The sequence below is a fragment of the Meles meles genome, chromosome 1 (genome assembly GCF_922984935.1).
Source record: "Meles meles chromosome 1, mMelMel3.1 paternal haplotype, whole genome shotgun sequence".
Lineage (NCBI taxonomy): Eukaryota > Metazoa > Chordata > Mammalia > Carnivora > Mustelidae > Meles > Meles meles.
Window position 1 is genome coordinate 120,066,400 of NC_060066.1, and position 26,530 is coordinate 120,092,929.

The window sequence follows — 26,530 nt, forward strand, 5'->3', positions numbered from 1 at the left end:
TACTGAGAAAATTAACCATGGTGGAGAGGAAATGGCTGGTCCTTGATAGAAAGAGCTCTCTCTCTTCCAAGTATTTGATTATTTTTTATACGCAAAACAATTTCCTAAAGCATGAAAATCTCAGTCCAGGAGTCATGTATGCCCTTACTAAACCGACTTTATGATTAAAGAACAGCAGAATGTACAGTAAAGCAGACTAAAAGTTGTCATGTAGGAATCTAGCAAAAAAAAATCCAAAATAACAAAAAGCATTTCAAGGATACCAGGAACCAAAATATCCTACAAACTTACGTTTTATACACCTTTCATAACCTTAGTCTCAGACAACTGGAAACATATTTTAAAATATGTTCCTTCTTCACAAAAACAACCCTGTTCATTCTATCTAGCTTTACTGTACTGTACTCCCAACTCAAACCAACAAGACACAGATCCCATATTCCATGAAATAATGATACTGCCACACATGGTAAGATTCATCATATCCTCTCTGAAGGCCACCTGTAGATAGCCTCTCTGTAGGCCACCATATCTAACCCAAGTGTTCTTTTTAGTTGTTCAACATTAATTTATCTCATAGCCCATGCTTCTTCAATTTCATTTGTTTTTGTGAAAATAAGTTTCTTTTCCAGTCTATTATAGCAACTTCCATGTATTACCCATTCTCCTATAGTTAATCTTGTGTCATAATCCTTTCCCTCTTGAGACCTTCCACTAAAATAGCTTCTTTTACTCTTTAGATTACCTGCATCTGCTTTCATCCCTAAGGCATCCATTCCTACTAGGTATGCATCTGAAAGAACTCCAAACTTAAATTTATTAGGCTATTAATTCATTTGAAGGATTAGAAGAAGCTTTATAAATAAGTAGTTCAGAGATCTCACACTACTATTCTGCCTAAGTATGCCCTCCCACACCACTGAAACAGTCCGAGATTAGGTGGACAACTTATGTTGGCTACATAAACATTTTGACTACTGTTTTTCCACTACCTCAGTTCAGAAAACCATTGTAAATGTTTAAGTTAAAAAAAAAATTAAGAGACACAGAACCAAAAGATGGCATCTTGAATGTGAATACAAGAGATGGTATCTTGACTGTTTAAAAAGCTAAAAGCATTACAAACTGTCAGTTAAAATCTAACTGAAAATTACACTTTCCAAGTTTGTGGTCTTTCATTTCCCTCAGGATTTGTACTCTGTGATTTATGTGATTACGTGATTTATACCTCATGGTTGGGTTGGGGGGTGAATTTTACAGAAAAAAAAGGTGAAGCCAATTATTTCTGAGTAATTTTCTAGACTCATTTAGAAGAAAAACTATGTGTTACATTGAAGAAATGACTATAAGGATAAAGGGATTTCAGCTACTCATTCAAGTTTGGATATAAGCAAGATAAAAATATTTATTGACCACCTATTGTGTGCTTTGTAATGCGGTAGTCCCTTCTGGAAGTCTGGTGTCAGCATTATCTTTTATCATTAGAGTTTGTTAATTTTTATAAATTATATAATTACTTTGAGTTTTATCATGTAAAAAATGAACAATATCTATTTTTCTGATTTGCTGTACAGATTAAATGAGATGTAGTAACTTCACCTTCAAAAAAATATTACTTCCCTTCTCTCTGTAGGTCCCTCTACAGATTAGGACATTGATCAGTGGTTTTCAACCTTACTATGAAAAATCTCTTTTCTCCGCAGATTCCACATCTTTATAGACTTTTGTCTATTAGTTGCACTGACATTTAGAGCTAATCAGAAGTCTCAAAACTGTCAAAGACATAAATATTAATGAAACTCAATGTTAGGTTCTAGAAAAAGAAAATGAATTTTTTTATTTTAGTTTATTGAAGTATATAATGTATAAAATTGTGAATTTTCTTATAATCGTATGCCATGAACTAACAGCCACTCAATCTAATAACTTATTTTTCCTGCCAAGATGCAATCAGGACAGCTTCTAAGAATGTAAAACATACAGACTGGGAAGGCCAGAGTTGCAGTAACAGTGATAGTGCCAGAAGGGCCCAAACCAGGGAAGCTCTTGCTCTCAGCTATAATGTGGGGAACGAGGGAACAACAGAGTGATCAGACCTAGGGGAATAATTGTAGCTCTGATTCATGTTAACAAACAGAAATATCTTCAAACCAAATCAAAAGAGATTCAACTAGAATCTTATAGTTCAAGACATTAAATAACTGTTTTGAATACCTGAGGTCTCTTTAGCAAATGAAATATCATTCAGTTGACAAGATATGGGCTTTTGCGGTTTCACATAAGAAAAGCACAGTATTTGTAGTAAGTAACACACACAACCCCAATACTATGTGCTACATTTGCTTACTAACTTAAAAATATTTCCAAGAATAATTTTAAAAGCAAGAGATTTAAATGAAAATAACTAATAATAAAGACTTTATTTCTGAGTTTGGAAAATATTTGAAAACTAAAAGAAACATTAAAGAAAGATAAAACAACTCACTAGTTTAAAAAATGCAAACACCTTGAAAGTATCACAAACCCACGTATACTTTTTAAAACTCGGGTGTTGCTTCTTTTCTCAACTGGTAGTATTAAAGGAAGACAGCAACCAGAAAATTCACAGCCCGTGTGAGTTTACTTACCAGGCACAAAGAAACATTATTATCAGTCTGTAGGATAACCTGCTTATTTACTATTCAGCCAAGTGGAAAGTACAATTTAGCACAGAGCTAGAGCCAGGTACCAAAATGACTAAGAATGGCACATGTAAACTTTTTTTTTTTTTTTTTAATTAAGAAATTAAAGAGGAAAGAAGAGAAGTATTAAACGCAGGATTTCCTCTAAAGATCACATACTCAATTTTCTATTTTTCACTGCTCCATATTTCACTGGCAATATTCTAAGCTGCTTAACAAGAAGCCTATATTTTACTTTTCATTACGTCTGCTCACATAACCGATGCTTTGGAAGTCCAGTGCATGGACAAATGCTCAAAAACACATGCAGAATTTAACCTTACAGTGAAGTATTTTTAAGATAATACCTCCAGAAATAGAATGTCTAAAACTGAGGAGTCTTTGTTAACTAAGGACTCAAAATGCTAAATAAATTAACATTTCTGCAGACTATGCATTTGTCGAAGAGCATAAGCACGTATTTTTCACAGATCAAATAACAGGAATCTTTTACCCTTCAATTTAAAAAAAAAAAAAAAAAGGTAGCAACAACCAAAGGACAGCTAGTCCAATTCTCTCAGTGGTTCCTAACTCCATGTAGCCTATCCCTTAGGCTCAGACTATTTCTTTTGAATTTCATCTCCAAACTGAGTACACTTAAAGACCCAGAGACTTTGACAATGACTCCCAGCAACTCTTCCCAAAACCTACCCTCCTGTTTTCCATTAAACCCTCAGATTTGCCTTACCTTTGTTATTAAGCCAGCCCCCTTGCCCTCAGTCTCTTTCTTCATCGATTCACTCAGTACTTTGTAGCCAAATTCATCTTCAAAAAGATGAATGCTCTGACTGGGTCATTTTCCTCATGTCAAAACTTCTTGTGCTCTTGAATAAAAGTCTGTACTTCTCAACCTAGCATTCAATGACTTCTACAGTCTAGCCCAACAAATCTTTATAGTATTATCACCATATTTTCTAATTATACAAGTTCAGGCTTCTGTCAAATCAATCCCCTGTCCTCCAACTTGTCCTGAACTTTCTATCTTGGCTCATGCCATTCCTACCATAAAGAATGTCTACCACTCCCCTCCAGCTGCCACTGCTCATGGCCTTTTGCATCTCTGCATTTATTCATGTAAACAAGGACACACAAATGATATCTGCCCTACCCCCCAATAAGGGCAACCCCCCCAAATTTACTACAACTGGCTCTTATTAAATGCCTACTATGTGCCAAGCAGTCAGTTTTACATATTATTTCTAATCCTCTCAACAAAATCGTGAAGTAGGTATTATTATTCTCCTTGTAAAGATGAGAAAGCCAAAGTTCAGAAACATCAAATATTAAATTTGTAAGTCATCTCACATTATATACTCAGTAAGTTGCCTCAAATCATAGACTTAGTAAGTGGCAAAGCAAGGATTTGAACCCAGGCTGCCTAAGTCTAGAGACATTGCTCTAAACCCTACGTTGGTTGGTTTTGTTTTGTTCTGTTTTTGTCTGAACTATGTGACTACCCCCTTCATCTATCTGAAATAATTTAGTTTTACATGATATCTCCACTTACTACATACTAAACAATATGCTTTCTCATGTTTGCCAGTTTAGTAAAGGGAGAACATTAAAATGTTACTTCTTTGCAATAAAAGAACAGTGCTCAAATTGCAACTTCAAGGAATGTCTTTTTTTGTCACAAAGATTATTTTCACCTAAAATATTTTCAAAGAAATTCATTCCAACCAACTTTTCAAAGATGACTGCAAATTACCAATCATACACTATGATGGTTTTACAGATTATTAATAATAAGAGGATTTTGCGATTACCACTCATGTATTGTAACAGATATCTATCAAATTGGCAAAGATTGTAAAAACTGACCTACTCAATGCCATTGAAGGTGCAGTGAGACACACACTCTTATACACAGGGTAACCACCCTCTGATCCAGTTATCCCACTTCTGGGAATCTATCCTAAAGGAAGAAAAAAAAAACAGAGATGCAATCAAAGATAAATGTACAAAAATGTTTGCCCCAGTGTTATTTAAAATAGTAATATTATAAAGAATCAACCTAAAAGTCCCAAACTAGGAGACCAATATCCTGTTTAGAGAAAAATGCAGGCACAAAACAGTATATATAAAAGTATAATTCCATTAAAAAAAAATTTGTACATGCAAGGAAACAACTAGAAAAATGTACATTAAAATGTCAGTAGTAATTATTTCTGGGTGATAGGTTTATAGATAATTTTCAGTTTCTTCTTTACATTTATGTTCTTTTCAAAATTTGCCACAATGGAACATGAATTACTTTAAACAAGGAAAAAAAAATGTAAGCAGCTATACTCACTGAAAATGATCCTGAACCTATAAAGGCACGTTACTTGGAAAAGAAACATTTCCCAGTGCAAAGAAAATGTCAAACCTGTTTCGTTTCCACCTCCTGTTAGCTCACACTTACTTTTAAACTGTGTAAAGAATGTCACCCAAAATTCAGTGGTATTCATGAAATTCCACAATGCTCACTATCTAAAAGTCAGCCACTGCTTCAACAGAAAGCACCACAGTTAAATGAATTGTTTTATTGTATGTCTATTGAGAATAATAAATGTCCAATTAATCCTAACTCAAAACATGCAAAAGGGAAAAAACCAGAAAAACTATTCTTGTTCTGCAAATTAACTATGTATACTGTTGTTGCCTTATAAGCCCAGCATAGTTAGGTCTGGAGTGGGGAGGAACTTGAAAATAAAGCTGGCAAGCTACCAATATTCACTAAAAATGCACATAGATGCATTTTTTTCTACATGCACATTTCTGTTCTAGGGCAGAGTTAACTTTAGTGGCAAAAGATGATTTTTATCAGCATAGGAAAAAAGATTAAGCTGTTCTACAAAAAAACAAAAGCACAACAACAAAAAAATCTTCTTATATTAAACACAGAATTAAAATTGCCAGCTGAACAAGGTGGGAAGAAAAAAAAAATCCATACCTTTGGCATATATGCAGAACAGCAATTTGCGAAAATAAAAACAAAAGCAAAAACAAGTCTCGAATTGAAGTAAAACAGGGATTAAGCAAAAATTCTTATTTTACTGTATTTTAAACTGGGAAACTTGTTTGCTTGTAATACTAAAATGCTATTAGAAAATAAAGCCGTGGGGGTTGGGGGGGGGTAGAAAATAGTATCACCAAAATAGTCACTGAGTAACTAAGAGAAAATTTAAAGTATTACATTGATGTTACTTAGAAAATGAGTATCATTCTATTTCCATTCTACCATGAAAATACAACATTTATTTATAAAACATATGTCAGGTTCTGGCAAACAAAATAAATTACTAGACTATAAATTCCTTATAATAGAAGCTGCAGTCTCACATCTCAGTTTCCATCAAAGAACCTAATATTGGGTCATGCGAACATCTGTTCAATGACTGAATCTGAAATCTATTAATAAAATCATGCAACAGTTTTACATGCATTCAATGGAATGGAAAAGGTAGATCAAAAGACATCAAAGATTTGGGATAGATACTGAAAACTATATAAAATCCAAAGGTTAGTATTAAATTTCAACTGCTAAAACAATAAAGTTATGGTTGCTTGCTTAATGTTTTATAATACAGCCAATTTGTCTAGAACACAATGATCCCGTTTATAAATGAATTTTTAAATATCATTGAAAATACAGTGTATGCATTTACTCTTGAGATTACACATCTGACTGATCTGAAATGTTCAGTCTACAATAGGAGATAATTTCCTACTCCTAACTTAGAATCTTACAAGCCACTTTTGGGATTTGGCCAAAGAAACAACTGCACACAGTTCTTTGTGCCTCTCTTACTTTTACACTTCTGTGGTTGATAACTAAACCACAGTTCTATCCTGAGCAAAGCTATTTCTTACAACAAGAATAAATGTGTATAGCACAGCACTGCAAACAGCCATGAATGTGATAGGTATATATACTTGTGAATTCAAAGTAACTCACTTCATGCTTTACTTAATCCAACAGTATCTTTTACAAGTTACAGTGTATAGTTTAGCATATTCCTATTCTTATGAAATATGGACTAACTTAAATATATCCTAAAACCAAACACAGGGTTACATATTTAATTCCAAATTTGGTTGACTTTATCATTCTACACTTTGAACCAATCTCTAGCAATGGAAACTACATAGGCTAGAGACAGAAAAAAAACTGGGTATGCAAGAAATTTTTTTCCAGATTTATCTGGAATTAGCCTAAATAAATAAGTCATCTGTACCTTTATTTAAAAAAAAAAAACCATTAACTTGTCTACGAACTAAAGTTTATTTCACAAAACACACTTAATCCTCTCTGTGCATATCATGGTTTTCTGAAAACCATATTAAAACCATTATTTTTAGACCATTTACAAAAGTACATTATCTTTTGTTTCAACTCCACCTTAATCATCACACACAATTTTCCTTTTCTTATTGGTGCATCCACGTACCTTCTACGTCTAAAAGGCCTATTTTCAAGTGTAGACGAGAGCACGGCATCGTTCTCTGCTGAACTGCTTTGTTGATCAGTACATCGTAAGCTAAGCTTATAGGTCTGACACTCTTCTGGATGATTTAACTTTCAAACAAATTGGACTCTTAACCACTCATCTCAAAACTGTGAGAAGAGGACTGTAAAGAGTATGTGAATCATTCAGTGTCCTTAACCACTATTAAAAAAATTCATAACCTGAATAGGGCAGTATTATCTTTGTACATGAAAGGCTGAAAAGCACATGAAAACTACTACTTCCAATTCCCAAATTTCACACACAGAAAAAGGGGGTGGGGGGGTAGTGGATGCTTCATCTCGGCAACATTAAGAAGCTTAAATATATTTATGTTTAACACTAATCACTTCCATAAGATGTGAATTTGGCATTAAGTCATGCAGCAATATATGGCATCAGAATGGACAGAAAATACTTGAAATATGCCATTAACTCTTTTTAAAATTAATGAGTTTAATTTAATAAAAAATTAAATTAATTAATTTAAATTAATTAAAAAATTAAAAAATTTAATCTGAAAAGGAACATCAGGAGGAAGTAAGATGATGTTCACAATTTTAAACTCACCACAACATTAATATATAAACGTTTTATACAAATTTTTAAATTGAATTTCTAAAATAAGAGAATTTTACAACTGGGAACTTAGAGGTTAGTTGAGGTTCAATGAACATCTGCTGGATCCCTAGCATGTGTCAGACACAGTGTTAGGTGCTTGCAGGTAACTCAATTATTCAACTCACTCATTTTAGAGATGGTGGAGTTCCCTGCTCCTGCCAAATCAAGCCCATCTAAATTTCAGAACCAGAACTGCTGAGCAATGCCCTCACCGTAGTGAAATTTCTATCAAAACAGACCTGTATCATTCTCCCTTATAAACTAAATAAAACGTCAAAGATGCAATGCTAACCTTATTTAACAATAGTCCCCGTGTTTTGAATAATTATAAAGAATTACAACAAAATTCAACTAAGTACTTAGTTGCATAATTTATTCCAAAGAACAAAACATGGGGCTGTCAGTTATAAGATTCTAAAGGCATACAAAACAGAAATTAAATAAATTGCAGATATCATTTAAAAATCCTTTTGTAAAAAAAAAGAAATTATCAATATGAAAAATTAGATGCTTGATTGGAATGTCTATTGTATATAAAAGATCATCAGTCATATAATAACAAAGTTCATGGACAGTAGTAAACTTGGGCAAGGCTTTAAACTTATTTGACTGTTACATTCTGAATTATGACAGAATGTAAAAGTTCCTGAGGACAAAGACCCTGTCTAATTCATCTCTGTATCCCCAACAATTAGCACTCTATTTTTAAATGCTGGAGAGGTGAACTAACATATGAACTCTAAATTCAAGCAACTGGAAAACTCAACCTAACAATCTAGAAGGTTTTTCTTTTATAGCTCAAATGATTTCTTCAAGTATTAAATAATACTCAACTCAAGTGACAATGCCTTAAACTAGATCAAAAAACTGTGGCTATCACTTTAACTAGTACAACATACCTCATTGAAGGAATTCACAGATACATCAAGAAGACAAGTATATTCATATACTTTTGATTCAGCAGTCCTTCCTCTGAAAATCAATCCCAAGAAAATATTCCAAAAGAGTATGTTGCATACACAAAAGTGTTCATGTCATCGTAATTTTAGTAAGGAGAAACAGAAACTATCTAAAAGCCCAGCAACAGGTAGATGGACTATTTTGCAATATCCGAAAAAGGCTTAAAATAAAGATTAGCCTCCTAAATGGTCTTCCTGCTTACCGTCTTGCCCACCCCAACTCCCCACCAAGTTGATTTCCACAGAGCAGCCAGAAGGATTCTCACAAACTCTTCTACTTAAAACCTTCCAATAGTTGATTGGTAATTTCATTCGAAGTAAAATCCCAAGTTCTTACCATGACCTACAAGGCTCAGTTACTTCTCTAACCTAAAGCTCTCTCACTCCCTCTTGCTTACTGTCTTCTCAAAAGGCCAAGTACACGGAGGGAATCTTTGCACTTGCAGTCCTCTCTGCCAAGAGAGCGCACCTAACTCACTTTCTGCAGAGACATACACCTATCTTACTTCCTTCAGGTCCCTGCTCCAGTCACGTGTCTTCCCAGCCACTGCTTCTCTCTTTCCCCTCACCCTACTTTATCATCTAACATATTCTGCATTTATTTGGTTATGGCTCACCTCTCCTGATGAGAATATAAGCTCTCTGACAACAAGAACTTGATTTTATTCACACAATAGGCATTCAAAAAGCCTTCCTTAATTCAAATTACCTTCCGTAATTTGTTGAATTAGTATTAAATGTTGATACAATAATTATTAACTACATGAAAAACCATGCATATAAACAAGCTCAGAAGAGAACAGGAAAAATGAATAGTTTTATTTGTGAATGTTTTCAAGCTGATCATATTACTAAGGAGTTTGTACAATAAAAATTCTAAATCCGTTGTGATTATGATTTTAGGCTGCCAAAAGTAACTACAACAATCTTATTTCCTTGGAAGCCATTAGTATATTAGCTTAAAACTGGCTGGTAGTAGTTAATAGTGACAAGTTTTCTTCATAAAATTGTAGTAACAATTACTCTTAAATCTTGTTCCTAAAGACCCAAAGTTTAGTCTGTTAAGTATCGACACTGTCATTCTTGAGGCCACACAGAGAGTGAACAAAGGCTTTTAAACAGTTTTAATATGGAACTGAATAATACTCAGGGATTCCAGTTTGCTTTTGAAATAGGTATCTATGCTTGGCTTCAGAGCGATCCTGAAACTGAATGCAAAATTTCGTGCATAAAAGTCTATTACTTTTTATTTCCTGAGGAGAGAGACTACATATTTCATCATAATCTCAAAGGTGTCGGTGGCCTAGAAAAGGTTAAGAATTGCTATTTTATATTGGAAGTAAAGTACAATATTCTAATATAAGCTACCTCTCAAAAGGACAGAAGATATATAGTATCTAGCTACATCTTCGTAATCATTCAATTCATCCACAAAATATCAACTGCCTACCTTGTGCCAGGAATGGTGTGATTCTCAATACCTTACATCTAATCATATTTTGCAGTACATAACTGAAAATACCAAGGAAACAAGGTTCAGTGAAACACCAGACTAAAAAGTAATTTCAACCAATGCAAATTATAATTTCAAAACAGAAAGTGTTACAAGAAATCATAGATAGTAAAGACAGAAAGGGGCTCCAGGCCTGATTTAGTGTTTATTACGTCAAAATACTGCAGGTATCAATTACATCAAAAGGAAAGAAAAACTACACATACGCATGCCCGCCTCCACACATTGACAGGAAACCAGAAGAAAGTTTCCAAATCCTGTTTCCAGCAGCATCCCTCTGAGACTGGGCCTGCAGAATGCTTTTGAAGGTAGGCGCCCCACGTTAAAACTATGAGCTGCTACTTTACTCTTACTGTGATAAAAACAGAAAGAATCATCATCCCACACCCAGGAAGCAGAAAACTGTGGCCACCTGTAAGGCTGTGGCCCATTAACCTCCTGCCCTGTTATTCCTTTTTTTCTCCTCCCTTCAAAGCAGTGACAAAACCATCTTCCCTTCCAAAAAAGGAATACATAACTCAACATTAGTTCTTTCTTCCAACAGGTTAAAAGGTCCTCCAAACTCCTAGCACTTAGCCCTGTGAGAAGATCCCATTTTTCGGGCCCAAGTGTCTTCCCTCACCTTCTCCCTGTAGCAGTAAATTACACAATTCGGCTGAAGACACGGTCCTTAACTTCCTGAGGGGACATGCGACACTCCTACCAGCCCCGGTCTGAAGGAAGCCAAGATCACACGGTGACCCCTTCCCTAACAAAATTCAGGGAAGCAGCAGAGACCCAAGAGGAGCAACGCTGGAAAGGCGAACACATGGCAAGCTACGGAAGACGTGAGGGAAAGAGGGCGGGAAAGGGCTGGGAGGTGGAGTGGTATGTAGAGATGTCAGCCCTCTGCACTGGGGGAATAAAGGAAGGAGAGGGAGACCCTGACCCTGACAGAAGTGAACGCAGAGAGAGCAACCCTTCCGTCTACCCGCACCTTCTCTAGCACAGGAGGGCAGAAAATTCACCCAACCCTCCAACCCCCTCTTCGCGCGACCCCCAAGGGGAGAGCTGGGTTTGCAGGAAGGTCTGACCCTAGTCTGGGGACATGCAAGAAGAGGGAAAAGGCAGCGATGTCCAGTCTTCTGCATCTCTCGGGCAGTGAGTGGCGAGGGCACTGTGTCCGAGGAGATGGCGAGGGAAACGGGCTTGTGCCATGACACCTCGGGGAGTTGGAGGGTGGGGGGACACAATGTCCTCTTTCTCTCCCACACCCGGCCCGGGCCCCTCCCGTCCGTCTCCCGCAGGCCCAGCCACAGTCGACCGGCTCGGTCCGCGGGCGTGGTTGGCTCTGGCCCTGGCGGCGGCGACAGGGCCTCCCGGAGCCCCGGCCCCTCCCGCCGGCCAGGCCCCCGGGCCGCCGCCCCGAACACCGAGGGAACGCGGAGGAGGAAGGGGGAGCCAGGGGACTGACCGGCGACATGAGCCGCCTCAGCCCTGGCTCGGCCGACCCGCGCCCCTAGCTCCCTCTGGGGCCGACTCGGGCTCCCCGCCCCTCACTCACCCCCCCGGTCCGGCGCCTCCTCCACCTCCTCCTCCACCTCCTCCCTCCTTTCGGCCGTGGCTCCTGCTCCGGCTCTGCGCGGCGACGACGGCGGCGGCAGCGGCGGCGGCGGCCTCGAGAGCGGCGGCGGCGGCGGCGGCGGCGCCTCCAGAACGCGCACGCACGCAGCACGCAGGCTCCGCCTCCAGTTCCGCCCCGCCCCTCCGAGTCCGCGACTGAGAGCCTTCGGCCCCGCCTTCCCCGCGGCTTTCCGGAGTCCGCTTAAAGGAGCCGCGCAAAAGAGGGTGGTGAGAGCTGAGAACCTTGTGGGAGAAGCGGGGTTTGGGGACCTTGCGGAGGGCTGGGTGGGAGGCTGCCTAAGGCCGAGAAACGAAATGAGGAAGAGTCCGGAAATTCCGGAGGAATAAAATTTTGGAGGGAATGAAATAATTCAACAAATGCTAATTGAGCACCTAGTAAGTGCCAGACGCTGTTCTAGGCTCAGGGGATAATCCCATAGGCAAGGAGAGGTCCTCGTGACGCTTGAATTCTGGTGGGGTGGGAGAGAAGAGGCAGAGAACAAATAAGTAAACAATAATTTCAGGTAGTGATAAGTTGTGTGAAGAAAAATAAAGCCAGGAATGGGGTGAATTTATAGCTGGCCAGATACTGCCCCGCAGAGGAGACCTTTGAGCACCTATCATATACATATGATACAAAGGAAGGAGCCTAGCAAATACTAGGGTGTGTGTGTTGGTGGCGGGGCGGATAGTGGGGGGTTGGTTGGCGGGGACAGCCTTTCCAAGCTGACAGATAATCAGCCATAAACTGAGAGGTGAAAATAATACACGTGCTAGGTTGCAGGAACAGCAAAGGGCCAGTATGGCTGAATGGAACCAGCTAGCCAGAGAGCTGTGGTAGTGACGCTGAGAGGTGTGGAAGGACTAAATCCTGTGGAGCCTCGCGGGCTGTTCTAAGTAAGAGCCACTGAAAGCCGTGGGAGGGTGAGCACAGGAATGACCACATCTGATTCACATTTTTAGAAGTTATTCTTGCTAATATGTGTAAAATACACAATAGGGAAGCACAAATGTCAACAAGAAGACCACAAAGGATGTTGTTGGTGGTAATTTGAAATAGGATGGCACCAAAGGAGTGAGAAAGCTATTCAGATACATATTGAATTGGAGTGGATTTGGCAGAAAGCGTGGGAAGGAACAAACATCATGGATGATTCTTAAGATTCAGGTCCCGAAGGATGGGTTAATGGTGGTGCTATTACATAAGATGGGGAAGACTCAAACAGGAGAAATTTGGGGGTGGGGGAAATCAGGAGTTCTGTTTTGTACATGTTATACTTCCTTGTTATACATCTACATGGAACGTTGAGTACAACGTTTTATATCCAACAACAGTTGGATATAAATTTGGAATTCATCAGCCCATAGATGCTTTTTAAGCCTGAAGTCTACATAAAAGCTCTTAAGGAGGGAGAGTAGCTGGAGGAGAGGACTAAGAGGAATCCAACACTTGGAGATTAAGTAGAAACGGAGGAGGAGCTACCAGTCAGATCAGAGGACTACTAGGAAAGGGTGAGTGACTGAAGATAAGAGAATTGTTTCTGGACGGTGGGAGTCATCACTCTTATCAAATACTGCTGAAACAACTAAGCTGAGGACAGATTTTGAACACTGGATTTGGCCAAATGAAGGTGACCGATGTCCTTGATGAAAGCAGTTTCAATGGTGTCATAGGGGAGAAAGTCTGATTAGGGTGTGTTAACAAGAGCATGGGAAGTGAGGAAGACAGAGTGTTTATAGCAAGTCTAAACATCTCTTGAGATTTGCTGTAAAGAGCAACTGAGTAAACGGTAGTAGCCCCAGGAGTATTTGGGATCAAGGGAGAGTATTTTATTTCTTTTATTTTTTGAAGATTTTATCTATTTGAGAGAGAGAAAGACAATGAGAAAGAGAGCACGAGAGGGAAGAGGTCAGAGGGAGAAGCAGATTCCCCACCAAGCAGGGAGCGCGATGCAGGACTCGATCCTGGGACCCCAGGATCATGACCTGAGCTGAAGTCAGAGGCTTAACTGAGCCACCCAGGCACCCCAAGGGAGAGTATTTTAAAATGGGAGATGTTCCTTTGCTGGTATGTTGGACCAATTTAGAGTGGTAAATGTGATGGAACAGAAAGCAAGAGGAGACGAGTGGAGAACGATTGTCCTCAAGAAGATGAGAAGCAGTGATACCCAGCATATAAGTGAAGGGGGTGGCCTTGGATAGGAGCCAAGGACAGTATGTTCACACACTATTTGGGGGCAGAAGGCAAAGTCTGTGGGTGCAAAAGCAGGTAGGTCAGATGGTGCATTTGGTGACGGCATGCTCAGGCCACTGTGGAGCAGAAAGGGACAGACAGGTGGGAGCTAAAATCCATCCCCTGTTCTCCCCACCCAGCTGTGAGCTACATCCACCTGGAGGAAGGGGGGGGCACCTTTTGTATTTACTCCACCTGGAGGAGTGGTGCCTTTTAGCCATCCTCCCCACCCTCCTACACACACACACACACACACACACACACACACACACACACTGTGCACATTTTCCCAGGTTGTACAGAGTACTGTATGTGCGCTGACTGCCTCACTGGGTCTGAGGAGACAGAGCTGGGCTGCGTGCTTTCCTGTACTCTATGCGTGAAGAACTGTGAATGGGGAGGGGCTGTTGGCTATTTAAGGAGCTAGAAGCAGTTGAGCAAGAATTTCCCTGAAGAGTGGAAGAGTTACTAGAGAAGTATAGTATGGACAGCACGGAGGGCCTTCTCGAGCTGGTGGTCCTATGTTAAAAGTGAGACCATTAGCAAGATTGTGTGGTTTTCTCCAGCCACATGATGTTTCTTGGGGGACTGTAGGAGGGTGGGACTTGACCAGGGCTGGGTTTGCTGATGAAAGTCAATGACGGGGTAAGGGAGTCTACACCAGGGAGGGGTTATAGTGGCAGACCTTGGAATCTCAACTGGGAGGGCAGAGAGGCAAGTAAAAAAGCGGTGGGGTCAATGGTTTGGTGTTGCCTGCGAGAAAGAATAGATCAGGAGGAAGAAGTCAAACAAGTGGGGAAAGGGGACTTTCCAAGGATCAAGCATGGGGAAGGGTGAGTGAGGTGGTTGGGAAAGAGGAAGCCAAGGCATCTATGAGAAAAATGGGTTCAGGGAGGAGCCATGGAACTGAGGAACCAGCAGGGTCTTCAGGCTCTTGCCCTTGTCACAGCATTCTTGAGCCGTTGGTCTGGGGGAGGTTGAGGGAGCTGCACAAGCTGGAGAGAAACTGAATGCAGCAGGGGATGAGCCAACTGGACCCTGCCAGGGCCTCTCTACAAGCCTTAGGAGAGCCCACTGAGGCCTTTACTTTATCTTTCTTTTTTTCCTCCCACTGAGAACACCCATGCATTTGTGTCCACACTTTATTCTACCTGGTGTTCGACAGAAACTAAATGATATCTTTCCTCCTAAATCCTTCTCCTGATTTCCCCTTTTCTCATCATGACACTACCTTTCTCAGTTACTCAGCCACCAAGCCTCAGCTGCCTGCAGTCTTCCCCATCCCTGTGCCCCGTCAGTCCCCAAAGTGTAACAGTTTGCACCATCCTATGGAACATTCTGCCATGTTCTTTATCTATGTAGTCTGGTGCAGTAGCCCCATGGCTACGGGGCCCTTGAAATGGGGCTAACACAACTGAGGAACGGATCTTCAATCTTTTTTTTTTTTTTTTTTGAAGATTTTATTTATTTATTTGACAGAGAGAAATCACAGGTAGGCAGAGAAAGGCAGACTCTCTGCTGAGCAGAGAGCCCGATATGGGGCTTGATCCCAGGACCCTGGGATCATGGCCTGAGCCGAAGGCAGAGGCTTTAAACCACTGAGCCACCCAGGTGTCCCTGGATCTTCAATCTTACTTAACTTGAACGAATTTAAATTAGACTGAAATAGGCACGTATGGCTGGGGGCTACTATATTGCACAGACGGGTAGAGGTCCTTCCTATACAATGTCTCTTCCACCTCCCGCTCCTCTCTCCCTCTGCTGCCATGACCATGACTGACTACCTCCAGTCCAGACTTTTCCTGTAGTCTCCTCTTTGGCCTCCTGCTTAGTTCCTTTCCCCTCCATCCATCCTGTGTTTTTGCCAGAACCACCTCTCTAAAGCAGTGGCCAAATCAGGACTCCACCCTATTTTTAAAATTATCCCCATTTCTCCATCAATTTCAAACTGGCGTTTGCCCAGGAATGTGGCTCCATCCCACTTTTCTGGCCTCACCTTGCTGGACACCCTTATTTAGAAAGAGCTAGTTCTCAAGCAAACTTGAACTACTGGCTGTAGTTCCTACAGACTTCTCACAAAGGAGCCAACCCCTTGGCCTATCGTGTCTCTGCCTGGAGCAATGCCTTCCCTGCATCCCCTCTTGCAGACCCTAATTCTGTTGAAATCCTTGGAGGCCTGTCTCATGTTGCGGTAGCTACCTGGAACCTTTTCTGATTTTCCTTCTCCTCTGAAATCCCATAGTTTCTGTTTTCACCTCACCTACGACACTGACACGCTGCCTTGCCCTATGTTTCGTGCAGCCATTTTATACCCATTACTAAATATCCCTTCTTGCAGATTACTGTGTGTTAATTACATCAGTGCTCCTGTCAGCCTTGCAGCTCGTACATATGAGATACTCCTCAACCAGCCAGTGGACTGAGTTGTAATTCATGGAATGTAATTCATGGAATCTGAAGAGTATGTATGCCTCTATCTCTGAGTGCCATCACCAACTCTCAAAGAGACTGTCCTTATATCCTGGGAGAAACAAAAAAGGGCAAGAAGCAGAAGAAACCGAAAAGCAAATATTTCATGGCACTCCTGTTACAATAGAGAATTTCTTAAGTCGGAACGCCAGGTTTGGGGCAGCGCTTTTAGAAATTTAGAAGCAATGAATGAAAGAAGAAGAATCAACAGGGAAAAAATGAAGTGGGGAACAGCTCTTGAAACAGATCATAATCATGACACAACTGAGAGGCAGTTTTTGGAGGATGCTAGAAACAGCATGGCGGTAGAGGAGTCTTTGCTCGGGGAGATGGATGTCCATGGAGCTGCACGTGCCAACGATCTCACCTACGATCCCACTGACCCGGAGAGTGACTGGACTGGTGAATGGATCTTCCTGTCTACAGAGTTGGACTGCTGCAGCATCTGTGGCTATGCTGTGCTGAGAGGGTGCTGGTTTGCCTTTCTTTTTTTCTAAGAAAAAAATCATTTTCAGGAGCTTTTTTTTTTAAGATTTTATTTTATTTATTTGACAGAGAGCGATATAGTGAGAGAGGGAACACAAGCAGGAGCAGCGGAGGAAGAGGGAGAAGCAGACTTCCCGCAGAGCAGGGAGCCGAATGTGGGGCTCGATCCAGGACCCTGGGGTCATGACCTGAGCCAAAGGCAGACCCTTAAACGGCTTAACCACCCAGGCACCGTAGGAGCATATTCTTTTGATAGTTTTCGTCATTGGGCTTAATGAACTTACCTTAAAATTCAAACAATAGTATATCCATGAGATTCAAACTTTTGAAGAAACAGACGAGCTATACTTCTTTTCATGCTAGGTTTGCTGAGAAGTTCTTCCAAAGGCTTCCCAGACTTAGAGCACGTTTCCAACCCTGTTCTATCTCGTAATCCTAGAGAGCTCAGGTATGCTTTGAACTCACAGGACTAACATCGCTTGCTACTCCGACAGTCGATTTATGAACAGGGCCTTTGGAAGCCTTCAGGTTGTGATACAAATCCATAAAAAGAAGCTTCCATCCAATCAGTGTTTGGAAAATGTGTTTTTAGGTCAGGATTCTTAGAAACGTGTAACTGAAGAGTAGGATTATGTATGCTATACCCCACAATACCTAATACACTTTTCCTGTTGGTTCAGTGGTTTTAAGGATTTGAAGAGCTGGCATATTTTACACAATGCATATACCTCACACGTATAGGCCCTTACACACATTTAGTCACAAATCTTAACTGAGTGCTTGCTTCTTTATGCTGTTGCAAAAGATACAAAGGACCTGGCATTAGTTTACCATTTTACAGTTTCCAGAATGACTCCACAGGACCTAATTTAATCCTACCAACAGTATCATTAAAGTACCTGTAAGTCTCATTTTGGAGGGGGAAAACTTGCTCAAAGGGATTAAATGAATTGCACAGAAGCGCAGAGCTATTAATTAGCAAGATCTCAAATTGGAACCCAGACCTGTGGGTATCAAAACATTGGTTGGAAAAAAAACCCAAAAAACAAAAAATCATTGGTTGGATTAGAATATAAGTTCCTTGAGGGCACAGGCTTGATCTGTTTTGTTTATTACTATATTCTCAGAACCTGAAATATACGAGACATATTGTAGGTTTTCAATAAATATTTCAGGACTGTGTGTGTGTGTGTGTGTGTGTGTGTGTGTGTGTGTGTTGTGGGGGGGGCTGGGGAGAGAATATAAGCCAACCATCCAATTCATTAGCATATTTGTATATTTTAATTAATTATGTGCTAAGCTGATCTTTTGTTTATTAGTGCTCTTTAGGTATGGTTCACAAACTGTTCCACAAAATTTTTTTATTACCGGCTGTCTTAGTTCATTCGGGCTGTTGTCACAAAATACCACAGATTGGGTAGCTTGTCCACAACAGAAATTTATTTCTCAAGTTCCAGAGGCTGAAAGTCTTGAGATCAAAGCATCAACAAGGTCACATTCTGGTTAGGGCCTGCTTTCTGGTTTACAGTGGTGCCTTCTTGCCGTGTCCTCACCTGGTGGAAGGAGCTAAAGATCTCTCTGGAACCTTTTTTATAAGGGCACCAGTCCCATTCAGGAGAACTCTATCCTTTTGACCTAAGCCCCTCCCAAGTCCCCACCTCCTAATACCATCATCTTTGGGGCTGAGGATTTCAACATATGAATTGTAGGGGGATACAAACATTCAGATCATAGCAGCAGTTGACATTAAGTACAGAAAAAACAAGAGTAAGCATTTAGAATCCTTTGTGGCAGCTTGAGATCACTGTGACATACAACCGAGCGAGCGATAGATCGGTAGACTTGTCCAGTTGCGCAGGGCAGAAACCGGTACAGGTGTTGCCTGACTGACTCGTGTGGTGAGTCACGTGTGCTGTGAGTTGGGTACTAGTCATACAGCATCGAGTTTGCTTTTTAACCTTCTGACCCTCTTCACCTGCTTCTTCTACTGTCCAACCCCACCTCTGGCAACCACCAATTTGTTCTCTCTATGAGCTTGGGTTTTGTTTTGTTTTTTTTTTTAGATTCCAAATATGAGAGGATTTTATAGTATTTGTATTTCTCTGACTTATTTCATGCGTGTGTGTGTGTGTGTGTGTGTGTGTAAATTTCTTTATCCATTAATCCATCCACGGACACTTAAGTTGCTTCCATATCTTGGCTATTGTGAATAATGCTGCAGTGACCATGGGGATGCAGGTATCCTTCTGAGGCAGGTTTCCATTGACTATGGATTAATACCCAGTCCTGGAATTACTGGATCATATGGTAGTTGTGTTTTTCATTTTTGAGGAACCTCCATACTGTTTCCCATAGTGGCGGCACCAGTAGACATTCCCACTGACAGGGCACAGGGTTCCCTTTTCTCCACATCTTCATCAACACTTGTTGTTTCTTATTGTTTTTGTTCTAATAGCCATTCTGACAGGTGTGAGATGATATCTCATCGTGGTTCTAACATGTATTTTCCTGATGATGAGTAATGTTGAACATCTTTCATGTACCTGTTGGCCATCTGTCTGTCTTGTCATTGTTCTTTGGAACAATGTCTATTTAGATCTTCTGTCCATTTTTTAATCAGATAGTTTGGTTTGTTGTTGTTGTTTTGCTGTTGAGTTGCTTGAGTTCTTTGTATAGTCTGGATAATAACCCCTTTCAAATGTAGGATTTGCAAATCTTTTCTCTGAGTAAGTAGTTTGCCTTCTTATTTTGTTGATGGTTTCCCTTTCTGTGCAGAAATATTTTAGTTCAATGTAATCCCACTTGCTTATTTTTGTTTTTGTTACTTTTATCTTTGGTGTCAGATTTAGAAAAATCATCACCAGACCTCTGTGAAGGAGCTCACCTTCTGTGTTTTCTCCTATTTGGAGGAGGGGTGCAATTGTAAATGGGACTTTTTTCTTAATTTCTCTTTCTTATAGTTTATTATTAGTATAGAGAGTTTTGTGGGTGTGTATTGATTTTGTATCCTACAACATTACTGGATTCATTTATCCTAATAATTTTTTGATTGGACTCTTCAGGGTTTTCTATATGTAATATCATGTCATCTGCAAATACTGATAATTTTACTTCTTCCTTTTCAACTTGGATACCTTTTTTCCCATTTCTTGCCTAATTGCTCTACCTAGGACTTCCAAACTGTATGGCATCCTTGTTTTCTTACTGATTTTAGAGGAAGAGCTTTCAGATTTTCACCACTAGGTATGATACTAGCTGTGGAATTGTCCTATGTAGCCTTTATGTTGAGGTCCTTTCCCTCTCTATCTTCTTTGTTTTTATCATAAATGGGTGTTGAATACTGTCAAGGACTTTTCCTGAATCTATTGATTTTGTCAATGTGGTGTATTATGTTGACGGATTTGCAGATGTTGAACCAGCCTTGCATCCCTAGAACAAATCCTACTTGATCATGGTGTGTGATCCTTTTAATGTGTTGTTGAATTCAGTTTGCTGATGTTTTGTTGAGAATTTTTACATCTATATTCATCGGGAATATTGGCCTGTCATTTTCTTTTCCTGTGGCTTCCTTGTCTGATCTCAGTATCAGGGTAATGCCATCCTGGTAAAATGAGTTTGGAAGTGTTCCCCTCTCTTCTATTTTTTTTTTTTTTTTTTGGAAGAGTTTGAGAAGGATTGGTATTAATTCTTTGAATGTTTGGTAGAGTTCACCAGGGAAGCCCTCTGGTCTTGGACTTTTGTTCGTTGGGAGGTTTTTGATTACTGATGCAGTCTCCTTACTAGTAATTAGTCTGTTCAGATTTGCTATTTCTTCATGATTCAGTCTTGGTAGGTTGTATGTTTCTATAGATGTAGTCATCTAATTTAATCCTAACCAGCTTGGCTACTTGCCCCCCACTTTCTTCTCCTCCTGAATATCCTTTACTTTTTCAGAAAGAGAACCTCTGGAATGAAAGCGTTAACAACAGATTTGAAATTAGAAACAAAACCAAAACTGCTTTTTCACCACTGAAGCTAAGTTACTGACCTTATGTCATGGAGGCATTATTGCTCAGTAATTAAGCATATGGTCTCTGGAGTGAGACTTCATGGGTTTAAATGCAGGTTCTGTCATTGACCAACTGTGCAACCTTGGGCAAATTGCTTAACCTCTTGCAGCCTCTGTGTTCTTATCTATAATATAATAAAAGCCAGAATTTCACAGCGTTTTGGTAAAAATTATCTGATTGAGCATGTACAGTGCTGTCATGGAGCCTGTCAACATAATAACAAGATGTTATAATAAATATTATCTATCCTGGTATAGATATTTCATCCTGGGCTCATAAAAATTCACACCATTTGAAAGATTTAAGAAACCTGGACGATCAGGGTGATTTCTGTAACTATCCAAGCTTGTAAATAGGTGGGTCACTTTTCAATTATTCACATTATTAAAAGATTAAAAAAGAGCTAATTCCAAAGCCCTTTATATTTGTTTTTTTAGTGCATTTTTGATCTGTGGAATAATCCCCGTGTCTCCTAAGTGGCCATTAAAGCAATTTCTATTTCTGCACCTCAGGTTTGGGTGGTAACAGGAGGCAGTCAGGTGCATGTCGTGCATTGCAGGAAACTACTCTAGAGAAGAGAGTGAACACACAGATAAGCAAGAGTTGTTTATTTGGGGATGTGTGCATTGCCTATTTGTATGTTTTATACGACAGACTTTATATGCAGGGCCCCTTTCTGCTAAACTGTAGCCAGTTCCCTCTTTTCCATTACCTTCTGGGAACACTGTCATCTGGAAAGGAGCAGCTACACAGCCACGCGGCACTGTAACTCCTAGAAAGAATCAAGGATTTCTGCCGCAGGGAAGTTGGATAAGGATGAGCCCCAGAGAGGACACTGCTGGCCTTTGGAGGAAAGCCCAATGTAGGCAGGAGGCCAGAATGCGCCAACAGTAAGCAAAGTTTTTTCTTATCAGAAGAGGAAAGCTTGCGCTGAACTGCCCTATCAAGGAGAACGCTGTCCCCAGCCGTCAGTAAATGGAGGGAAAAGGAATCCAAGAGGGCTTGCCACAGCTTTGTGGATATGAGTTAATGTTATTTATTCTGTAATAAAATTCAAGCGTATGTAAAGCTCTGAATTAAGCAACCTGGATATAGATAGAAATTTATAGAAGGCAGAAGAGTGTGCTTACGTTCACTAGATTTACTGAGCAAAAAGACAAGATGTCCAGCTAAATTTGAATTTCAGATAAACAACAGATATGCTTTTAGTATAAATATGCTCCATGAAATATTTGGAGTTTGTTTATCTGAAATTCAGGACATTCTGTATTTTATCTGGCAACCCTAAGTGTGATTAAACATGTAGGCTCTGGAATCATCCTGTGTGAGTGAGTTCAAATTCTAGTCCTGCCACTCATTCAGCTCTGTGACCTTGGTCATGTTACTTAAACTCTCTGAGCCCAAGTTTCTCTGACTATAAAATGAAAATAGCATTTACCTCATTGAGTTGTTGTGAAGATGAAATAATATATAAAAATTCATAATGGTAATTACACATAGTCAATGCTAAGAAACATATTCATTTGCTACTTTTGTAGGACACATAATAGTTATTTACTACCCCCCAGTTTTTCTTGAGTTGACATTATGATTCCAGGTACCTTTTTAAAGGTACTATTTTCATGGTACTTTCAATTTTGTTTACAACCAGTTAAGTGAGGATAACTTTTAGAATCTATAGCATAAAGGAGCATGCAACCAGCATCTTACTATTAGGCTTCCTGTTTCTTTGCCTGACACTTGGACCCAATCTTAAAGATGTCCTAAGTGCCAAATTTCCACTAAGAAATTTGTATTAACTTTTCATGAAGTATCGCTTGAGTATTTACTAGATGAAAGCCCGGAGCCAGTGCCAGCTCTCGAATGGGGTTGTGTCAGAATGGTATTTACCGTAATGGGATTTCGGTATTCTGTAGGTTCTTTAAGAGCCGCCATCTTAAAAAAAAAAAAAAAAAAAGAGCCGCCATCTTGTACAGATTCCAGTTCTTGCATATGGGATTCTTTTTTTTTTAAAGGATTTTATTTATTTGACAGCCAGAGATCACAAGTAGGCAGAGAGGCAGGCAGAGAGAGAGAGGGGGAAGCAGGCTCCCCACTGGGCAGAGAGACCGATGCAGGGCTCGATCCCAGGACACCAGGATCATGACCTGAGCCAAAGGCAGAGGCTTTAACCCACTGAGTCACCAAGGTGCCCCTGCATATAGGATTCTATTAGCATATAGTTAGGAAGCGGACAAAAGGAAACATGATGAAATGCAAAGAACAGTAGACCTTGTATCCAAAAATCTGGTCCTACCACTCAACACAAGTCACCTTCGTAGCACTTTGAAACATTTGCTTCCTCATTTATAAAATGAAAACATCAATATTACCTGAAAGGGCAAGAATTAAGTTCAACGAGATAATATAATGGATAATACAGTACTGGGAACAAGAGAAGTGCCTGATCAATATTTGTTAACACTCGCTGGGCATGGACTTAAACTCAGGACCCTGAGATTAAGACCTGAGCTGAGATCAAGAGTCAGATGCTTAACTGACTGAGCCACCCAGGTGGCCCTTGCTACCTTATATGGCTGAGCTAAAACAGTAACTCCTTGCTTTGTCCCCGTCTGCTTCTGGATGAGAAACAATAACTTTCAAACAATGATACAACCTAAGGGGAATTCAAGCAAGGACTGCATCTTTCCCATTGCCAGTAACTCCGCATGGAAGGGGGTGGGGGAGTGGGGGGGTGTGTGGGAAGTGGGCAGTGGTGAGATAGGGAAAGGCCAGGGAAGGAGTTGGAAATTTCTTTTTCGTTTTGTAAGTTGAGGAGTGCCTGGGTGGCTCAGTAGTTAAGCATCTGCCTTTGGCTCAGGTCATGATCCCAGGGTCCCGGAATCAAGCCCCACATCCAGCTCCCTGTTCAGGGGGAAGCCTGTTTCTCCCTCCCCCACTACCCCTGCTTGTGTTCCTTCTCTTGCTGTGTCTCTCTCTGTCAAATAAATACATAAAATCTTAAAAAAAAAAAAGTTGAACCAGATACCAATCTTTGTGTGTAAAAAATACCAGTTTGAGACCAGAAAGTAGGAAACATGCTTCCAGTAAATTTATAATATTAATTTTGAGTTGCAGGAGCAAATCCCAAATTCAAACCAGATTCAGAAGTTGTGACCTCAGCTTTTCCAGAGTTTGTACTGATTAGGGTTGTTACAGATTAACCAGAGGTAGAAAGTATTAGGGGAAAAACCTAGGAGAGAAAAATAAAATTCACGAGACCATCCAAGCTCAGAGAATGAAATTTCCTGTCGGTGAGACTTTAGTGAAGGAAATATAGAATTTTCTAAGGAGGAGTAAAGGGGTGAGCATTAGGGTTTTGCCAAGGGGGGTACCCAGGGAGTCAGTTGTTCTGGACTGGAAGGTCATTAAGGATAATGCCAGGATGATGGTAAACCAGGGGGACACAGCTGGTAGTTGTAGAATGAGCTCGATGACTATTTTGAAAGTCAACGAATCAACATTTATATGTTAAGTATCAACTATGTGTTCAACATAATAAGCTTTCAGGGGTACAGTGACATGTAAAGCACAGACAGGTGAGACCTAAAGAGGAAGAAGATAAAAGGAAGGCTCTAGAACCGGCAGGTTAAAAAATCTTGAATGAAGGACGTCTGGGTGGCTCAGTCATTAAGCATCTGCCTTCAGCTCAGGTCCCAATCCTGGGGTTCTGGGATCAAGCCCCACATCGGGCTCCTTGCTCAGTGGGAAGCCTGCTTCTCCCTCTCCCTCTCCCCCTCCCCGTGTGTGCTCTCTCTCTCTCTCTCTGTGTCCAATAAATAAATAAAATATTTTTAAAGAAGGAAATATTTTACTGACTAACAATTTGCTACCAAGGAACAGGATGCCGGACAAAATTCCTTAAGTGTCAGGTGGTGGGGGGTGGGGGAGGCATGATTGGAGGCCTTGCCTGAACTTTGCACTCCTTCGATGGCTTTTCCCTATCTCAAGGCCTTCCCTTGCCTCCTGTAGAACTGAAGTGAATGGTGCAAGGAAGGAAAAGCCAGAGCATGTGCATCTCTGGACAGGCGTCTGAAACGAATCATAATCTTGCTGGGGGTGGGGGGAGTTATGGGGTCCTGCCGCCCCTCTCTTCATCCCCTGAACTGTAACTGCCAAAATGAACAGATTATCACAATCTCAGCCTACACAAACTCTCCCTAATGCTCATTTGCTGACTTTAATGAGTTTCCAAACCAATCTGTGATCTTACAATCAGCTCAGGTTCACCCCTGAGAGAAAGGGCTGTGAGTCTCGTTAGGGAAGCCAGCTCCACAGAATGCAGATACACTGACAGGAAAGTATAAATTCAAATGAATTCTCGTGGGCATTGTAAGGCCTTCCAGTTCCGTGATACCATTCAGCGCCAACGTGTTAGGTGTTGGATGTCCTAAGGAGCCGTCAGGTGGCCAAAAGCTGTCTTGTTTTGTTCTCTCTTCACATTTCACAGCTTCCTCTGCTCTGCCTAAAAAGGAAAACTCACATCTTCGAGCTGTTACAATAAAACTATTGGCAGTGTGTAAAGTGAGAACAGAGCCTTGCCTTAATTTGTGGCACCATGTAGATTTATTACACATCAGGATAACAATAACAACACCACGACTTGCCGCCTGATAATCTCTGATGCTCCAGTAGGGGTGCGGGCGTGGGGGGAGCTAGCAGGCCCCGAGGAGCCCCTGTATGGTGCTAGACCCTCCGGGCATTCTCCTGGCCCCATGCCACCAGATGAGGAGGCACATCTCGATGAGTTTCAAGATGGGATGCGGAGCTGGGGAGGAGATGTTGTGTTTGGACAGAACACCCTGGAGGCCATTTGCCAGGTCTATGGGTGGTGTTTCCATAGTAGCTCACTGCCAGCAGAAGAAGTGTCCCCAGCTACCTGCTTATATGTCAGAGGCTCCCCTACCTGAAATCTGAGGGGAACCCAGGCTGAGAACCTTTAGTGGGCATTTTGCCTGCCTTTAGTTGACACCACACTGAGAATCTGGGACCTTCCAAGTTAAATTTGTTCAGTGTCTGAGGAAGAGTTAAAGATATGCGGGCTTAAAGACAATCACCCCTCAGGCCCAGGGGTCTCCTTCAGGGTGTTGGCATCACTTCTGGGTGCTTCTCTATCTGTTCATGGCTTCTGAGCTGGAGGTGGGGAGGGGCCCAATCCATCTTGGCTGCTTCCTGGGAAACTGCTCTGAGGAGCTCCGGCCCTCAGCCTGCCCACGGCGCCAGTGACATCCTCACAGAAGACAGCATTCATCAGAGGTGCCCTCCTGCTGCTCCACTTGCTCTGGAAGCCTCTCATTAGGGTTTCTAATTTTTAAGATAATGGGAACTTAATGGGGATTATTTTTGATT

At 40.8% G+C, this 26,530-nt stretch overlaps 1 protein-coding gene across 2 annotated transcripts in view; it reads right to left on the bottom strand.

Annotated features, from left to right (window-relative positions):
- Positions 1–11,958, bottom strand: part of RAP1A (RAP1A, member of RAS oncogene family) — a 76,618-nt gene extending 64,660 nt beyond the window's left edge. Inside the window, exons 1-2 of one of the 2 annotated variants that reach the window (XM_046005756.1) lie at positions 11,847–11,863; positions 4,542–4,635 (exon numbers count right to left, since the gene is read on the bottom strand). The gene's annotated coding sequence lies outside the window, so the exon portion shown is untranslated. Of the gene's footprint in view, positions 1–4,541; positions 4,636–11,846 lie in introns of both variants that reach the window. The other variant, XM_046005764.1, reaches the window with a different exon arrangement.
- Positions 11,959–26,530: the final 14,572 nt, after the last annotated feature.